General features: G+C 51.9%; 1 protein-coding gene and 1 long non-coding RNA gene across 2 annotated transcripts in view; both read right to left on the bottom strand.

Annotated features, from left to right (window-relative positions):
* The window catches only part of TPST2 (tyrosylprotein sulfotransferase 2), a 53,582-nt gene extending 44,719 nt beyond the window's left edge, over window positions 1-8,863 (bottom strand). Inside the window, exon 1 of the mRNA XM_055549990.1 lies at window positions 8,735-8,863. The gene's annotated coding sequence lies outside the window, so the exon portion shown is untranslated. The remainder of the gene's footprint in view (window positions 1-8,734) is intronic.
* Window positions 8,864-12,929: 4,066 nt separating this feature from the next.
* LOC129630221 (uncharacterized) lies at window positions 12,930-14,325 on the bottom strand. Its single transcript, XR_008703602.1, has 3 exons — window positions 14,117-14,325; window positions 13,212-13,267; window positions 12,930-13,123 (listed from the first exon to the last, which is right to left on the bottom strand). It is a non-coding gene; the product is annotated as an uncharacterized LOC129630221 (long non-coding RNA).
* Window positions 14,326-15,254: the final 929 nt, after the last annotated feature.

Genomic DNA, 15,254 nt, shown 5'->3' on the forward strand with positions numbered 1-15,254 from the left:
AAATGGCAACCCACTCCAGTGTTCTTGCCTGGAGAATCCCAGGGACAGGGGAGCCTGGTGGGCTGCCGTCTACGGGGTCGCACAGAGTCGGACACGACTGAAGCGACTTAGCAGCAGCAGCAGCAGCATTTTCAGGTCTGTGGACTATATGGTCTCTGTTAGAACTACTGGACTCTGCTGTGGTAGGTGGAAGAAGTGTGGCCCTTCTTTCAATCAGTTCAGTTCAATCGCTCAGTCGCATCTGACTCTTTGCGACCCCATGAACTGCAGCACGCCAGGCCTCCCTGTCCATCACCAACTCCCAGAGTTCACTCAAACTCATGTCCATCGAGTCAGTGATGCCATCCAGCCACCTCATCCTCTGTTGTCCCCCTTCTCCTCCGCCCTCAATCTTTCCCAACATCAGGGTCTTTTCAAATGAGTCAGCTCTTCGCATCAGGTGGCCAAAGTATTGGAGTTTCAGCTTCAGCATCAGTCTTTCAAACGAACACCCAGGACTAATTTCCTTTAGAACGGACTGGTTGGATCTCCTTGCAGGCCAAGGGACTCTCAAGAGTCTTCTCCGACACCACAGTTCAAAAGCATCAATTCTTTGGCACTCAGCTTTCTTTATAGTCCACATTCCATACATGACCACTGGAAAAACCATAGCCTTGGATAGACAGACCTTTGTTGACAAAGTAACATCTCTGCTTTTTAATATGCTGTCTAGGTTTCAATAAAACTTTATTTCATGTTTCAATAAAACTTTATTTATAAAAGCAAGCTGTGGACCAGATTTGGCCCATGGGCTGTAGTTTCCTGACCTCTGATCTAGGTTGTCACTGCTTCAGGTGCAGTCTTTAGACAACAGCACTGGAGTCCCCTGAGAGCTGGGCCTGCCCCCAACCTGCTCAGTCAGCATCTGCGCCTTGGCAAGATCTCTAGGGGATTTGTGCAAGTGTTCAAATTTGAGAGGTGTGGTGTGTGCTCAGTCATGTAGTCATGTCCAACTCTCTGCGACCCCATGGACTGTAGCCCGCCAGGCTCCTCTGCCCATGGGATTCTCCAGGCAAGAATACCAGAGTGGATTGTCATTCCCTTCTCCAGGGGGTCTTGCTGACCCAAGGATGGAACTGGCGTCTCTTGTGTCTCCTGCATTAGCAGGCAGATTCTTTATCACTGAGCCACCCTGGGAAGCCCCAGTTTCCCAATTGGGCAGCTCAAGTCAGAGATGTCATTTTCTCTCTTTCTTTTTGCCGCCTCTACTGGAACATGTGCTGCGGGAAAGGTGGGACCTGGTGGCTTCCTGAATCTTGCACCCCAGCATCTGGCTGAGAACTTGCCACGTGTCCTTATTTATTTAGAAAGTTACTGAGGGCCCAGTGTGGCCCAGGACCAGGTGCAGCTGACTGTAGACATCGCCCCGTGGCTCTCTGTGCAGTGACAGGTAGATGGCTGACCTGCCACGCCAGTCACTGGACTTGGGGAGAGTGGGTTCGAATCCTGCCACGCCGGCCACTGGACTTGGGGAGAGTGGGTTCGAATCCTGCCACGCCGGCCACTGGACTTGGGGAGAGTGGGTTCGAATCCTGCCACGCCGGCCACTGGACTTGGGAGAGTGGGTTCGAATCCTGCCACGCCGGCCACTGGACTTGGGAGAGTGGGTTCGAATCCTGCCACGCCGGCCACTGGACTTGGGGAGAGTGGGTTCGAATCCTGCCACGCCGGCCACTGGACTTGGGAGAGTGGGTTCGAATCCTGCCACGCCGGCCACTGGACTTGGGAGAGCGGGTTCAAATCCTGCCACGCCAGCCACTGGACTTGGGGAGAGTGGGTTCGAATCCTGCCATGCCGGCCACTGGACTTGGGAGAGTGGGTTCGAATCCTGCCACGCCGGCCACTGGACTTGGGGAGACTGGGTTCGAATCCTGCCACACCGGCCACTGGACTTGGGAGAGTGGGTTCGAATCCTGCCACGGCGGCCACTGGACTTGGGGAGACTGGGTTCGAATCCTGCCACACCGGCCACTGGACTTGGGGAGACTGGGTTCGAATCCTGCCACACCGGCCACTGGACTTGGGAGAGTGGGTTCGAATCCTGGTGCTGTCACCTCAGGCCTGCGTGACTTCAGGGAAGTGACTGGAGTGTCAGTGTCTGCGAAATGAAGCTGTCAGTAGAGAAGTGTCTCTCTGGCACCCTGTGCAGACAGGGAGAGGATATGGGATGGTGCTCCGGCAGCTGTGAGGCGGCGTGGACGTGCTGGGGCAGACACAGTCGCCAGTCCTCATGGCAGAGGGGCCTCCGTCAATCGTGTCCAACTCTTTGCCACCCCATGGTTTGTAGCCAGCCAGGTTCCTCTATCCATGGGACTTCCCAGGTAAGAATACTGGAATGACTTGCCATTTCCTCCTCCAGGGGATCTTCCCGACCCAGGAATCGAACTCACATCTCTGGCATTGGCGGGTGGATTCTTTACCACTGAGCCCCCTGGGAAGCCCTAGAGAGACCTTGCCTGGCCCCCAAATAACCCTGTGGGCTAGTCAGGGACCTGGACCAGGTAAGGCCGGACCCTGGGGCCCAGAGAGGGACAGCGGGATGGGGACAAGGCCATGTTAAAAGCCTTGAGGGGACTCTCCTGGTGGCTCAGTGGCTAAGACTCCACGCTCCCCATGCAGAGAGTTCAGGCTCGATCCCTGGTCAGGCAGCTAGATCGCACATGCCGCAACTAGAGATCCCGCAAGCCTCAACTAAGACCTGGGGCAGCCACATTAAAAAAAAAAAGCCTTGGGGGTTTACAGTAGCAGAAGAGGTAAGAGGCTTCAGTCTCTGATGACCTAGAAAAGCAGCGCTGGAGGAACTCCTGGACAACACTGAAACAAGTAGTTTAAAATATACATTCGTATTTAAAGCAACGGATGTGCTCATTCAAATGACACCCAGGCAGACCCCTGGGGTCCTCAGAGCCTGGAAGGTGTGCACTCGGCCAGGGACCCTCAGGGCTGGGGCACGGTGGGAAGAAACCAAGAGAGCCCAGGCCACCAAAGGGGCAGCTTCAGGACACTCTAGTGTGGCCCACGCTCCTGAGTTTCCCTAAGAAGGGAGGCTTTGGCATCATTCTCTAAAAATATTCGAATGTTTTCTCCTTGTAAAATAAAACATCGTGGGAATATACAAGAGCCACCCTGTGGGGTGAAGCCGTTGACTGGCAGCTTGTTACAGCCCTGCCTACCCATTTCACAGGTGGGGAAACGGAGTCTCAGTGGGGGCAAGCACTCTGTCCAATGTCACACAGCACTCTGGAGGCAGAGCTGGGACTCAGCTGCCTCTGAGCTCTTGCCCAGCCCCCAGCTGCTCATGAGACTGGGGGGAGCAGAGGGACACCGAGGTGGGGAGGAGAACTCTAGACCTCAGAAGCCAAAAGCCCTGCGTGTTCTGTCCATCCGGGAAGCAGTGTGGACAGAAGGGCAGAAAAAGGGATGGACAATTATTAATAACATACAGTAATTTTATGATAAAATATCTAAGAATAATTCTATAATAATGTAATAAGAGCAACAGAGATTTTCTGTATGCTAGGCATGAAGACAGGGTATCGAGAGGCAGGTAAGATGGTAATTAACAGTGTAGACCCTGGGGGCTTCCCTGGTGGCTCAGTGGTAAAGAATCTCCTGCCAATGCAGGAGACATGAGTTCGATCCCGATCTGGGAAGATCCCATCTGCCTCGGAGCAATGAAGCCCCAGCGACATAGCTACAGAGCCTGTGCTCTAGAGCCAGAAATCCTGTGCTCCACCGCGAGAACTCTGTGCACCGGGACGAAGAGAAGCCGCCACTCTCTGCAACTAGAGGAAAGCCTGCGTAGCAATCAATATCCAGCACGTAAAAGGATAAAAGGAAAAGTGCATAGACTCTGGATTCAAACCCTGTCTCTCCCCACTTCCCAGCTGGGTGACCTTGTGCAAATGACTTTGCCTCTCTGTGCCTCTGCGTGAAAGTATCGGAGGACGGGTGGGAGAATTAAGTGAATTCAAGCATAGAAAGTACCTAGAACACTGCCTGGCACTCAGTGAGCCCTGCTGACACTGTATTTACAACCACTGCCTCTGGACAGATGGGGAAGCTGGTCTCACAAAGCAACACGTTCGAGTATCTCTGAAGAGCCCGTCTGACCCCAGGGGCCTGGCATTTCCCCTGGTAGCAGGGTGGGCATTTTACCCCCAAGCCCTCCCGTTAACACCTGCAGGAAGTAGGTTCCGGCTGCACCTGTATTTTGCGGATGAGAAAACTGAGGCACTGGGGAGTCAGCCAGGGAACACCTCGCCCTCCTGTGGAACTGGACGGATTCAAACACAGGCCCGGGCCCTCAAAGATGCGATGGCCCAGCCCACTCTCTGGCCACAGCTGCCTGGGTCAAAAGTCTGGTCGATGAGGGAATTCACTTGGCAGCCCAGACATTCTCCTTGGGGCTGTGGAAGCCCGGGGTGGAGGAGACCCAAGCAGGGGGCGTGAGAAGCGGCAGGCACCCGGGAACCTGCCCCGGAACCAGACAGAACAGATGTGTCTGCAGAGAGCGAGGAGCTTTGCAGGCAGTTGGGACAGGTGGCAAGTAGGGAGGCCTGGAGCCTGCTACCCAGACAGGTTTCCATTCCGCCGCCTGGCAGATCAAAGCCACGACAGCCACACCCGGGCTTTCGGGTCAGTATCAGCTGCTTTTGAGATGCTACTCTTGCTACAAATTGATCCATGAAGTCATGTGGATAACGCACCTGAGCGCTTTACAGATCCCAAGGTGCTACTGCATTCAGTCCACGCCCATTCCCCAGCGGGATACACTGAGGCCCAGCAAGGGGCAACCCCTTGCCTAGCCACCACAGCCCAGTTTCCATTTCCCCAGGCTGCCTTCTCCATGCACAGAATTCAGGATTTTAAAAGGCCAAGGGAGGGAAAGAATGCACGAGTGAACAAAAGCAGGAGGGACTGGACACGGCCACCAGGAGGCCGGGTCTCCACGGCCCTCCCAAAGAGCAGCTGCCTGGGTGGGACGAGGCCGGTGGCTGGGACCCCGGGATGCACAGCCCAACGCCAGCTGAGGTTCCTGAACCAGCGGACTACAGGCTGAACCTCAGGAAGAACTGGTGACCTTCAAGCCCCCTTGTGGTCTCACAACACCAGGGCCCTCTGACCTGGGCTCTTCCTGGGCAGCCCTGTCTTATCCAAACACAAAGAGCGTGAGGGACGCAGTAGGCGTCCCAGGTGTGGGAACAATGACCGAGAGGAGGGACACGGGTGGCCGTCACTCAGGACTGCTGGCCTCAGGCCCGGGGGGTGTCTCTGGAAATAAGCAGTGGCCCACTTAGGGTATATCTAACTTCCCCAATGGCTCAGGCAGTCAAGAATCTGCCTGCAGTACAGGAAACTCCGGATTCGCAAGTTCGATACCTGATTCAGAAGATCCCCTGGAGGAGGAAATGGCAACCCCCTCCAGTATTCTTGCCTGGAAAATCCCAGGGACAGAAGAGCCTGGCGGGCTACAGTCCATGGGGTTGCAAAGAGTCGGACACGACTAAGCGTGAATGCAAGATAAGGGAACCTCGTGGCCACCAGGGGACGTCACGGGGGTATGGGGTGGAGCACAGGCAGGGCCAGACTGCACTTCTGAGCCCCAGGACTGTAGTCTAGGAAACCCTCCAGAGGTGTCCCTGGCTTCCACGTGGAGCCTCAGCCGTCAAGGCACTCCTCCTGGCCTAGGATGGGGGGGGGTCTGAGCCATCCCCCTTTCCTTTCAGCCCACACAGAGGCCCCTGAAGGCACCACCAGATCGTGTACCGGGTCCTGGGGTGGGCACTGCAAGCCCCGGGATTCCTTTCCTCATGGCCTCCCCTGGTCCCACTCAGGATCTGGCAGGAGGAGCCTCAGCAATATTCAGACTGTTACAGGAGGTCACGGTGCACATGGACTTACCTAACTGCCCCAAGTCTTGATCTGTTTCCCTTCCTCAGAGTACCCGGAGTTCCCAGTTACTCTGCTAAGGAAGAGCTTAATTTCCTGTGCTTCAGTTTCACCTGTGTAAATTTCATGTGCATTAATTTCACATGTGTTAACTTCTAACTAGCAGGGGTCAAAGCCAGTGATTTGGAAGATTTCAGCTGCTGAAAACTAAATTTGTTCAAGATCATTAGAACCCTCATCTGCTGCTGATAGGATTGTAAAACAGCGAAGCTGCTTTGGAAAACGGTTTGGTGGGACCTCAAAAGCTGGAACGAAGAATTACCATATGACCCCACAATTCCACTCCTAGGGCTGTACCCCAGAGAATTGAAAACATATACGCACACAAAGACTTGTACAGGAATGTTCACAGCAGCACTATTCATAATAGTCCCAAAGTGGCAACAACCCAAATGCCCATCAGCTGATAAACACATAAATATGATTTATTCAATGCAATGGAATATTACTCAGCCAAAAAAAAAAAAAGTAATGAGCTACTAAAATAGGGACTTCCTTGGTGGTCCAGTGGCTAAGACTCCATGCTCCCACTGCAGAAGTCTTGGGTTCAATCCCTGATCAGGGAACTAGATCCCACATGTTACAACTAAAGATCCTGCTGAAATGAAGATTGAAGATCCCACATGCCTCAACTAAGATCCGGCGCAGCCAAACAAATATAGTTTTTAATACTAAAATTAAAAAGTAATAAAGTACCGCATACTAGCACGTGGATGGAACTTGTAAACATTCTAAATGAAAAGCACCAATCATAAAAGGCCATCGTGCATGATTCCTTTTAGAGGAAATGTCCAGAATAGGCAAATCCATAGAGATGAAAAGTAGATTAGTGGTTGCCAGGGCCTGGGGGAAGGAGGGATTGGCCGTGACCGCTGATAGGCCCAGGGTTTCTTTATGGGCAGTGAAAATGTTCTAGAATTAGACACTGGCGACGGTTGCACAACTCTGACTATCTCAAAAACCACTAAATTGAATACTTTAAATGGGTGAATTGTACGGTATGTGAGTTATATCTCAATAAGGCTATGATTTTAAAAAATTACATGAGATTTAAAAAAATAAGGTGATATAAACACATATATTAAATAAATAATAGTACAATTGGGAGTCAGTGGGTTAAAATGGTTCACAAGTGACATGATAAACCTTATTTCACAGTCATGGAAACTGAGGCTGAGGGCAGGGGAATGACTCGCCCAGACCACATCACTACTAAACCAGAGTGAGTCACACCAAGATTTGTCCAAACCCAGAAGCCTGGCCTAACCATCAAGCCACCCAGCTAAATGAAGGCATGTGACATGGAGTAGAGGGAAAAGTATCCACAGCCCAGAACGGGAGACAGACCTGCGAAAAAAGGTTAACAAGCAAGGGCCTGTTAACTCTGTGGGATACCAAACAGGAAGGCCCAACGATGCCAAAAGACCCTGATGCTGGGAGGGATTGAGGCCAGGAGGAGAAGGGGACAACAGAGGATGAGATGGCTGGATGGCATCACCGACTCAATGGACACGGGTTTGGGTCAACTCCGGGTGTTGGTGATGGATAGGGAGGCCTGGCATGCTGCAGTTCACGGGGTCGCAAAGAGTCAGACACGACTGAGTGACTGAACTGAACTGAACGATGCCTGTGGAGTGCCAGGGAAGGCTTCCAGGAGGAGGTGCTGCTCAAGGAGGTTTCTGAAGGATGAGTAGGAGTTTACCAGCTCCCCACACACGCACCTCCCTTCCAACATCTCTACAAGATACACAGAGTCAGGGGGCCTCAGGCTGAGTTTCACCTCTGCCACATCCTAGCTATGGGATGTAAGGCTGTGGGCACAAGACCTCTCTGAAACTCAGTTTCCCCATATGTAAAAGGGGAAGAAGGCAAAGTGATCAGCCCTTCTAACTACTGCACTCAATTGGATGGTTCCCACCCTTCCTCACGAGGGGGCGGGCCTCTGAAGTGGGAAAGCTAGACCTCGACCTCTGCCCCACATAATAATAACAGACTCTGCCAGGTCCGGCGCGCCCAACCTTAGTGACCATGCCCCCTTTCCCTGGCCGCCACTCCCAGTCCTAGCTTTACGAGGCATCTCCCATTTAGCTCACTCCTCCGAGAGCCGGAGGTTTCTGGGCAGTGGGATCCTCTGGTCAAACTCCAACCCCCTCCTAGCGGGTGACCCCCAGGTTCACCAGGGCTGACCCCTTATTTCATGCTCTCGGCGCCCCCCACTCCCCGCTCCAGACAACTATTTCCTTCCCCTAATCCCTCCACTTGAGACACGCCTCTCAACTCCACAGAGGCTGCAAGTTAACTTCCACGCGCCCCCGCCCCGCGCGTCTCGGAGCCCGCGTGGGGGTCCCCGCGCGCGCCGAGGAGGGGTCGGTAGCTCCGACAGCGGAGACACGCTGCTTCCCGCCCCACCTCCCCGCAATACACACACACACACACACACACACACACACGGACGCTGAGCACCTCCCGGCTTCACCGCGGGATCCGGGTCACGGGGACCGGGTCTCCGCCGCATCCCGCGGAGAGCGCAAGGAGCGCACGGAGCGGGTACGGATCCGCGAGACGCCCGCCAGCGCCGCCTTCCTCCCAGCACCCAGCCCCGGAGCCCGGAGCAGCCGGGCCGGGCCAGGGAAAAAGCCGCGAGGACCGAGGGCTCCCCGGTGCTCGAGGCCGACCCGCAGGCGGCCTCCCGCTGGCGGCTGCAGCCCAGGCCCCCCCACCGCGCCGCCCCGGGGCCACCTACCGTGAGAGGCTAGCCGCGGCAGCCCCGCGCGCCCAGCGACTCCCAGCTCGCCAGCCGCCCCGGCCGGGGGAGGCGTGGCCGCGGCGCCGTGACGTCGCCAGGGGGCGTGCCTGGAACGTGGTCCCGCCCCCTTTCAGGCCCGCCCACGGCCGCTCCCCAACATCCCCGTCCCGCCTCCAGACCGCGCGGTGGGGCGGGGCGTCCCAGGGAGACGTCCCAGAGCAACCCTGGACCGCATGCTGGTTTACCCCCAGGCCTAGGCAGCTTACCACTTTTCCTCCCGCCGGCAGTTCTGTTTAAGAGAATTTCCCTCTGTCTGTATGCCGGGGAGTGGAATGATCGCCAGGAATTGGTGTGGGAGAAGAAAACCAGACCCTGGGCCGAGTGTTTTAAATGCTGTTTGCATAAAACAAAAGAGACGAGAGGGAAGGGCTGCGCTACAGTTCGTATACATCAGGGGTTCTCAAAGAGGGTGTGATTTCGCTCTCTTGCGGGCCGCCCCGCTCCCAGGAAGACATTTAGAAAAGTCTGAAGACGTTTTAGATTGTCACCGCTGCGGAGGGAGGGGGGGCGCTGAAGGTGGGAGTATGTTTCTACTGGAATCTAGTGGGTGGAGGCCTGGGATGCTGCTAAATAGCCTACATGAAGGGGAGGAGGGCTGACCTCCTTCCCCCAAAACCAAGTGCCGTCCAGCCTAAAATGTCAGTAGTGTGAGGTGGAGAATCCCTGACAGACAAGACGAAAACTCTGGGTTGGTAGGTCTCGTCTCAGTCTAACTTCTCTGTGCCTCTGTTTCTCCGTCTGTAAAACAGCAGATAATAGACCGATCTGTGCGTTACATCCATGTGGGCTGAATACCTGAAGGAAGGGGAGGAAGGGGAACAGGCTTACTTTTTACTGTGAGCCTTTGTTTTTTTTTTCGTTTGAACTGCAAGCCTGGCAGGCTTACAATCCATGGGGTTGCAAAGAGTCGGACACTACTGAGCGACTTCACTTTCACTTTCTTTCATATATTACCTATTTAAAATAATTTCTATAATAGTTACCACCATAACTGCATACACACACACACACACACACACACACACAGGCATATACATTGTTGTTGTTTGTGTGTGTGCTCAGTTGTGTCGCACTTTTTGCGACCCCATGGACTGTAACCTGCCAGGCTCCTCTGTCCACGGGATTTCCCAGGCAAGAATAATGGAGCGGGTTGCCACTTCCTTCTCCAGAGGATCTTCCTGACCCAGGGATCAAACCCAGGTCTCTTATGTCTAATGCATTGGCAGGTGGGTTCTTTACCACTAGCCCCACCAGGGAAGCTCATATACATATAGAATTAGCTTTCTATAAGTAATATAATTAGATACTATTTAGGCATGGCTCTAAGCACTCTCTATACATTTAAACCTTTAATAACCTTGTCAGAGGTCCATTATCATCCCCATCGTACAGATAAGAAAAAAATGACATAAAGATATTAAGTAATCTGTCCATGTCCAGCCACGTGTTTATTTGTAGCTCGTTCATTAATTCATTCATATGTCCAATAAGTAGTGGCTGCCACGTAGGAACTGCCTGCTGGAACTGGCGAAATGAACTCCTCTGCTTCCGTGGAACCAGCTGTTACTGAATAATGTTATATGGTGTTTATCGTGCACATACCACAGGCTTGGTGTGACTCACTGCACGGTGACCCTGCTGGGTGCTTTACAATGTCCCTTTCTGGGCAAAGAAATGGAGATCAAAGGAAGAGAGGTCTGACTGTAGCGACATGCATTTCCTGAGCACCCTGTGACCCTGTGCTGGGCGTGAGAGTCAGCCAGTAACACAAGAGCAAGGGTCCTGCATCCAGGTGGGGGAATCTGAACCCTCCAACAAGCATTTTGTGCATGCGTGCCTGCTCAGTTGCTCAGACTTGTCCGACTCTTTGCGACCCCGTGGACTGTAGCCCTCCAGGCTTCTCTGTCCATGGGATTTTCCAGGCAAGAATACTGGTGTGGATTGCCATTTCCTCCTCCAGGGATCTTCCCGACCCCAGGATAGAACCTACGTCTCCTGTGTCTGCTGCAGCTCCCAGCAAGCATTAGGGGGCTGGAAAGAGGGTGATCAACCTGGTCCAAGGAGGGAGGGCTGGGGTGTTTACACTGAAGCCTGAAGCACGGCTCAGGGATCATAGGAGATTGTGTCAGTTGCAGGGACCCACAGGTATAAACATTCAGCAGGAAGGACTGTTGTCATGAAGTGCAGAGTGGACAGAATGTGGGGTGGGTAAGAGGCAGTCAGGGAGGTCTGCAGGGGTGGATGCTTCAGGGCTTTGTGGGCTAGAAGAAGGAGTCTGGTAGAGCTGGAAAGATATGGGAGGCGGGAAACAGAGGAAGAAGGGGCCAGCTTTGCTTTCCGCAAAGATCCTTTGGCTATTGTGCAGAAGAGGACAGGCAGGGAGACTGTTTTGGAGGCTGTTGAGATACTCTGGGGGAAGCTGGTCAACCCAGCGGGGCTGGGGGCATGGAGGGCATGTTTGGGTTCTAGAAATATCTGGAAGATAAAACTGGTAGATCTCAGAGGTGGTGCTAAAGAAGGGGACCAGAATGATCGCCTGGTTTCTAGGTTGGACCTCTTCTCTCAGCCCTCCGACTCAGAAAACCCCTTCAGGTCTCAAGCCGACTGTCTCCTCCTTGAGGAAGCCTAACCCTACCCCCAACCCCCAGCCCTGACAAATGTCCTGATGAGATGGACACTGGACAAGGCAGCCTGGGAAACTGTTGTGACTGTGAAAGTGTAGATGAAAGAGTTTATTCCTGTTTGCTCCTCTAGCCTGTGAACAACTGGGCCAGGGGCATTTTCTGAATTCCCCAACCTGTCTCCCCAGCATCTAGACAAAGCCGGGCACACAGGAGCCCCTCTGTCGATGGTCATCGAAACCAGAAAGAATAAATGTGGCACGAAGCATGTGGATTCTAAACCCCTTTCCTAAAAAAAAAAAAGAAAAGAAAAGAAAAAGAAATATATAAAAAAAAAAGGAAAAATAAATAAATAAATAAATAAACCCCTTTCCTGAGATGCCTGCTATGCTCTAAGCACCTTATAAAGAGGACATTCAAGCTAGTGATTTACTCCTTCCAACAACCTCTAAGGTTTTATTATCATTACTCCCACTTTACAGATGAGGAAACAGAGGTTCTATCAGGTAACTGGGCTTGATCAAGGACAACAGCTAGTACATGTCAGAGCTGAGATGCAAACTCAGGATGGTGGTGGGTGGTGGGTGGTGGGAGCGGGGAGGCTGAAGGGGCAGTGGGAGGTGACCCAGCAGCAGGCAGGAGGCTAGGACAGAGGGGCAGGTTCACTTCTCTTGCTGGAAGTATGTGGGGTTACCCTAACTATCTGGGTACCCAAGCTTCACAGAGGCCTTTGATCTTGGGTATCGGATCCAGGTGACTGGCTGTCATGGCAACATGGCCCTAAAAAGATGCTCATCTCTCTAGAAGCTGCTCAGGGCACTCTAGCAACATGCTCTTTCCCCAAAACTCAGTTGCACCATCTGGCCCTGGCACAGGAGAGGTGATGCCTCAGGTGGAGCTCCCACCCACGTCCCACACCCTGCACACACACATCGTGACTTTGTACCCACGTCCCAGTGCTCAAAATGCTGTGGGCTGCCTTGGTCACTGTGGATGGGAGATGCTATTGCATAGCCGAGGTGCCTGGTCTTCCCAAAGGTGTGAGACTCAAAGATTCATGACCTGGGATCTAGCGTGGAAATGTAGCGACATCCCAGCTTGCCCAAGCGTTGCATCCTGAAGCAGGCGTTTACAGCAAAACTCATGAAGAATCCAAACCAGCACTGAGAAGCTCCCAAGAAGGCTGTGGGCACCGTGGCCACGTGGCCAAGTCCAGCTCCACTGGTATCCCCCAGCGTCGTGCCCGTGAACCGCTTCTGTTGAGCACCTGATTAAGTAGAAACTGAAAGTTTCTGTTTCGAGGCAAAAATGTGACATCTGTAAGCTCTGAAATCCTGTTCCACGTGGTGAGATGTTCACATTTCAAGAGACACATAGGAACTAGGACTCAAGGGAGGAACAATAATAGCTTTATAACTCTCACGTGACCCTCACTCCTGGCCTTTTCAGATGTTCTTTTCTTTTCCTTGTTTCATTTTATCTTGTTACTTATTTTTGCTTGTACTTTTTATTGGTTCTCTGTTTTCTATTACCACATTTTGTTTACTCATAAATTCAGTAGCAAAAGTTAAACATCTTGATAAAAACAAATTAAATATAAAATAATTAGTTTGTTATTTTCTTCCAAGTTTTTTCAGCTGTTTTTGCCAAGTGTATATATTATGCATCAGCGATGCTAATGTGCACATTTTTTTTAATATAACACCTGTGAAAAAAGAAAAACATCAACAGCTTTGAGTGGAAAGCAATCTGGAAGGTTTAGACTATAAATGCAAAGAAATTTAAGGACTCACTTCACTGATGGATTTCCGGCGTGTTTTCTTTTTATGGGATTCACAAAATTGACACGCTGAAAAAGTTTTTCCTAAATATTAATAAGTTTAAATATAATATATATTTATCTATAAGTATAAAAAGGTTAAAGTAGTTCTCTCAATAAGTATGAAATAACAGTTCTAAGTGATTAGAAAGTAACTGTTATATTCAAATGGATAGTATTTCTCTTTGCCTTTCTTGGATCATAAGATCATGTGGCATCTTGCCTTTGATGAGGTCTAAGCACTGAAGAAATGTGAAAAGTTGGGTCTGCATGGCTCATACAATCCCACTGCAGCAGAGCTTCAGAGCTGTGCTCACACACCTTAGGAACTGAGGATGGCCATCTATGTAGCTTGATACTGGCCTTCGAGGACCGTGGACACTTAGAGACGCATTGCAGAATCATTGAGAATCACAGAACTCTGGAAACACAGAGTCCCAGCATCAGAATATTGAGGCTGGATGGACTTGTTTATGCTGCCATTTTATAGATGGCAAGAATGAGTCCTGGGCACAGAAGCCATTTGCCCAATATTTGGTAGCTCCTAGCAGGAAAAGGCAATGGCACCCCACTCCAGTACTCTTGCCTGGAAAATCCCATGGATGGAGGAGCCTGGTAGGCTGCAGTCCATGGGGTTGCGAAGAGTCAGACACGACTGAGCGACTTCCCTTTCACTTTTCACTTTCATGCATTGGAGAAGGAAATGGCAACCCACTCCAGTGTTCTTGCTTGGAGAATCCCAGGGACGGGGGAGCCTGGTGGGCTGCTATCTATGGGGTCGCACAGAGTCGGACACGACTGAAGTGACTTAGCAGCAGCAGCAGCAGCAATAGAGCAGGACTAACACCATATCTCCTGATTCCTACCCAGGGCTCCTACCTTCTGGTCCGAGACAAGACACCCTGACTTCAAACGCAAGAGGCTGGTCAGATTGGAGGGTGGGAGAACTAGAGTGGGAGGAAGAAGGAAAATGCATGTCCCAGAGGGGAAGATCTTCAGCTTTGAAGCTCAGCAAAACCACAGAGTGGGGTGTCATGAGGCCCACTTTTCTTTCCGGCTTCCTCTTCTGCCGCCCTCTGCATTCCCTTCTCACCCCCGACCTCCACCCACTCAACCACCAAGCTCCTCCTCCCACTTCAATAAGCGTCACATGGACCCATCACAAGCTCTCTCCACCTCTGTGCCTTTGCCCACGGTGCTCCATGGCTGCCGAGTACAGCTGTACAGGTTGGGCACTGCATAAGGGTACCATACTGACATCATAGACATCACAGATTTATACCAATACTTTCTGGCAGATGGCAGACAAATGTCTTCTTTTGTTTGTTTTATTTGGCTGCATTGGGTCTTAGTTGCAGCATGCGGGATCTTTTCATTAGGACGCACGGGCTCCCTAGTTGTGGTGCACGGGTTTAGTTGTTCTGTGGTGTGTGGGATCGTAGTTCCCCAACCAGGGATCAAACCCATGTCCCCTGCATTGCAAGGCGGATTCTTGACCACTGGACCACAATGGAAGTCCCAACAGTCAAATGTCTTGAGGAAGAAGTATCTTTATATCATTTGCACAAAGGTGCCATGTAGGGTAGCAGGGACCCTGCTGTTTGCTCTGCCTGGAATGCCATCTCCCTCGTTCACCACCAAGTAAGCTCCCACTTCATCCTTCAAGGCCCCCTTCAAATACCCTCTCCTCCAGGAAGATATCTGTGGCAACACCTCCCCCAGGCCTCCTGCAGAGATTAATGATTCATGATATCGGTCAAAGCTACTTGATACGGGAGTCATACTGCCTGGTGTGGATTTCCAGCACAGGGCATGTGCCATTTGTAGCGGGAGAGATGATGCTAGGTGGAACTTGGACCCAGGACTAAATCAGATACAAGAAAATAACCCTCTTTTGACTCTTCTTTGATTAAATCAGGGAGAAACAGCTCAGTTTGGGCAAGCACTTCTTTCAGACCTCCCTCCAACACTTGCTCATCGCCCATTTCATCAAAGAGTGAGCAGGCTGCAGGCCAAA

This window comes from Bubalus kerabau, chromosome 16 (assembly GCF_029407905.1).
Source record: "Bubalus kerabau isolate K-KA32 ecotype Philippines breed swamp buffalo chromosome 16, PCC_UOA_SB_1v2, whole genome shotgun sequence".
Taxonomy (NCBI): Eukaryota; Metazoa; Chordata; class Mammalia; order Artiodactyla; family Bovidae; genus Bubalus; species Bubalus kerabau.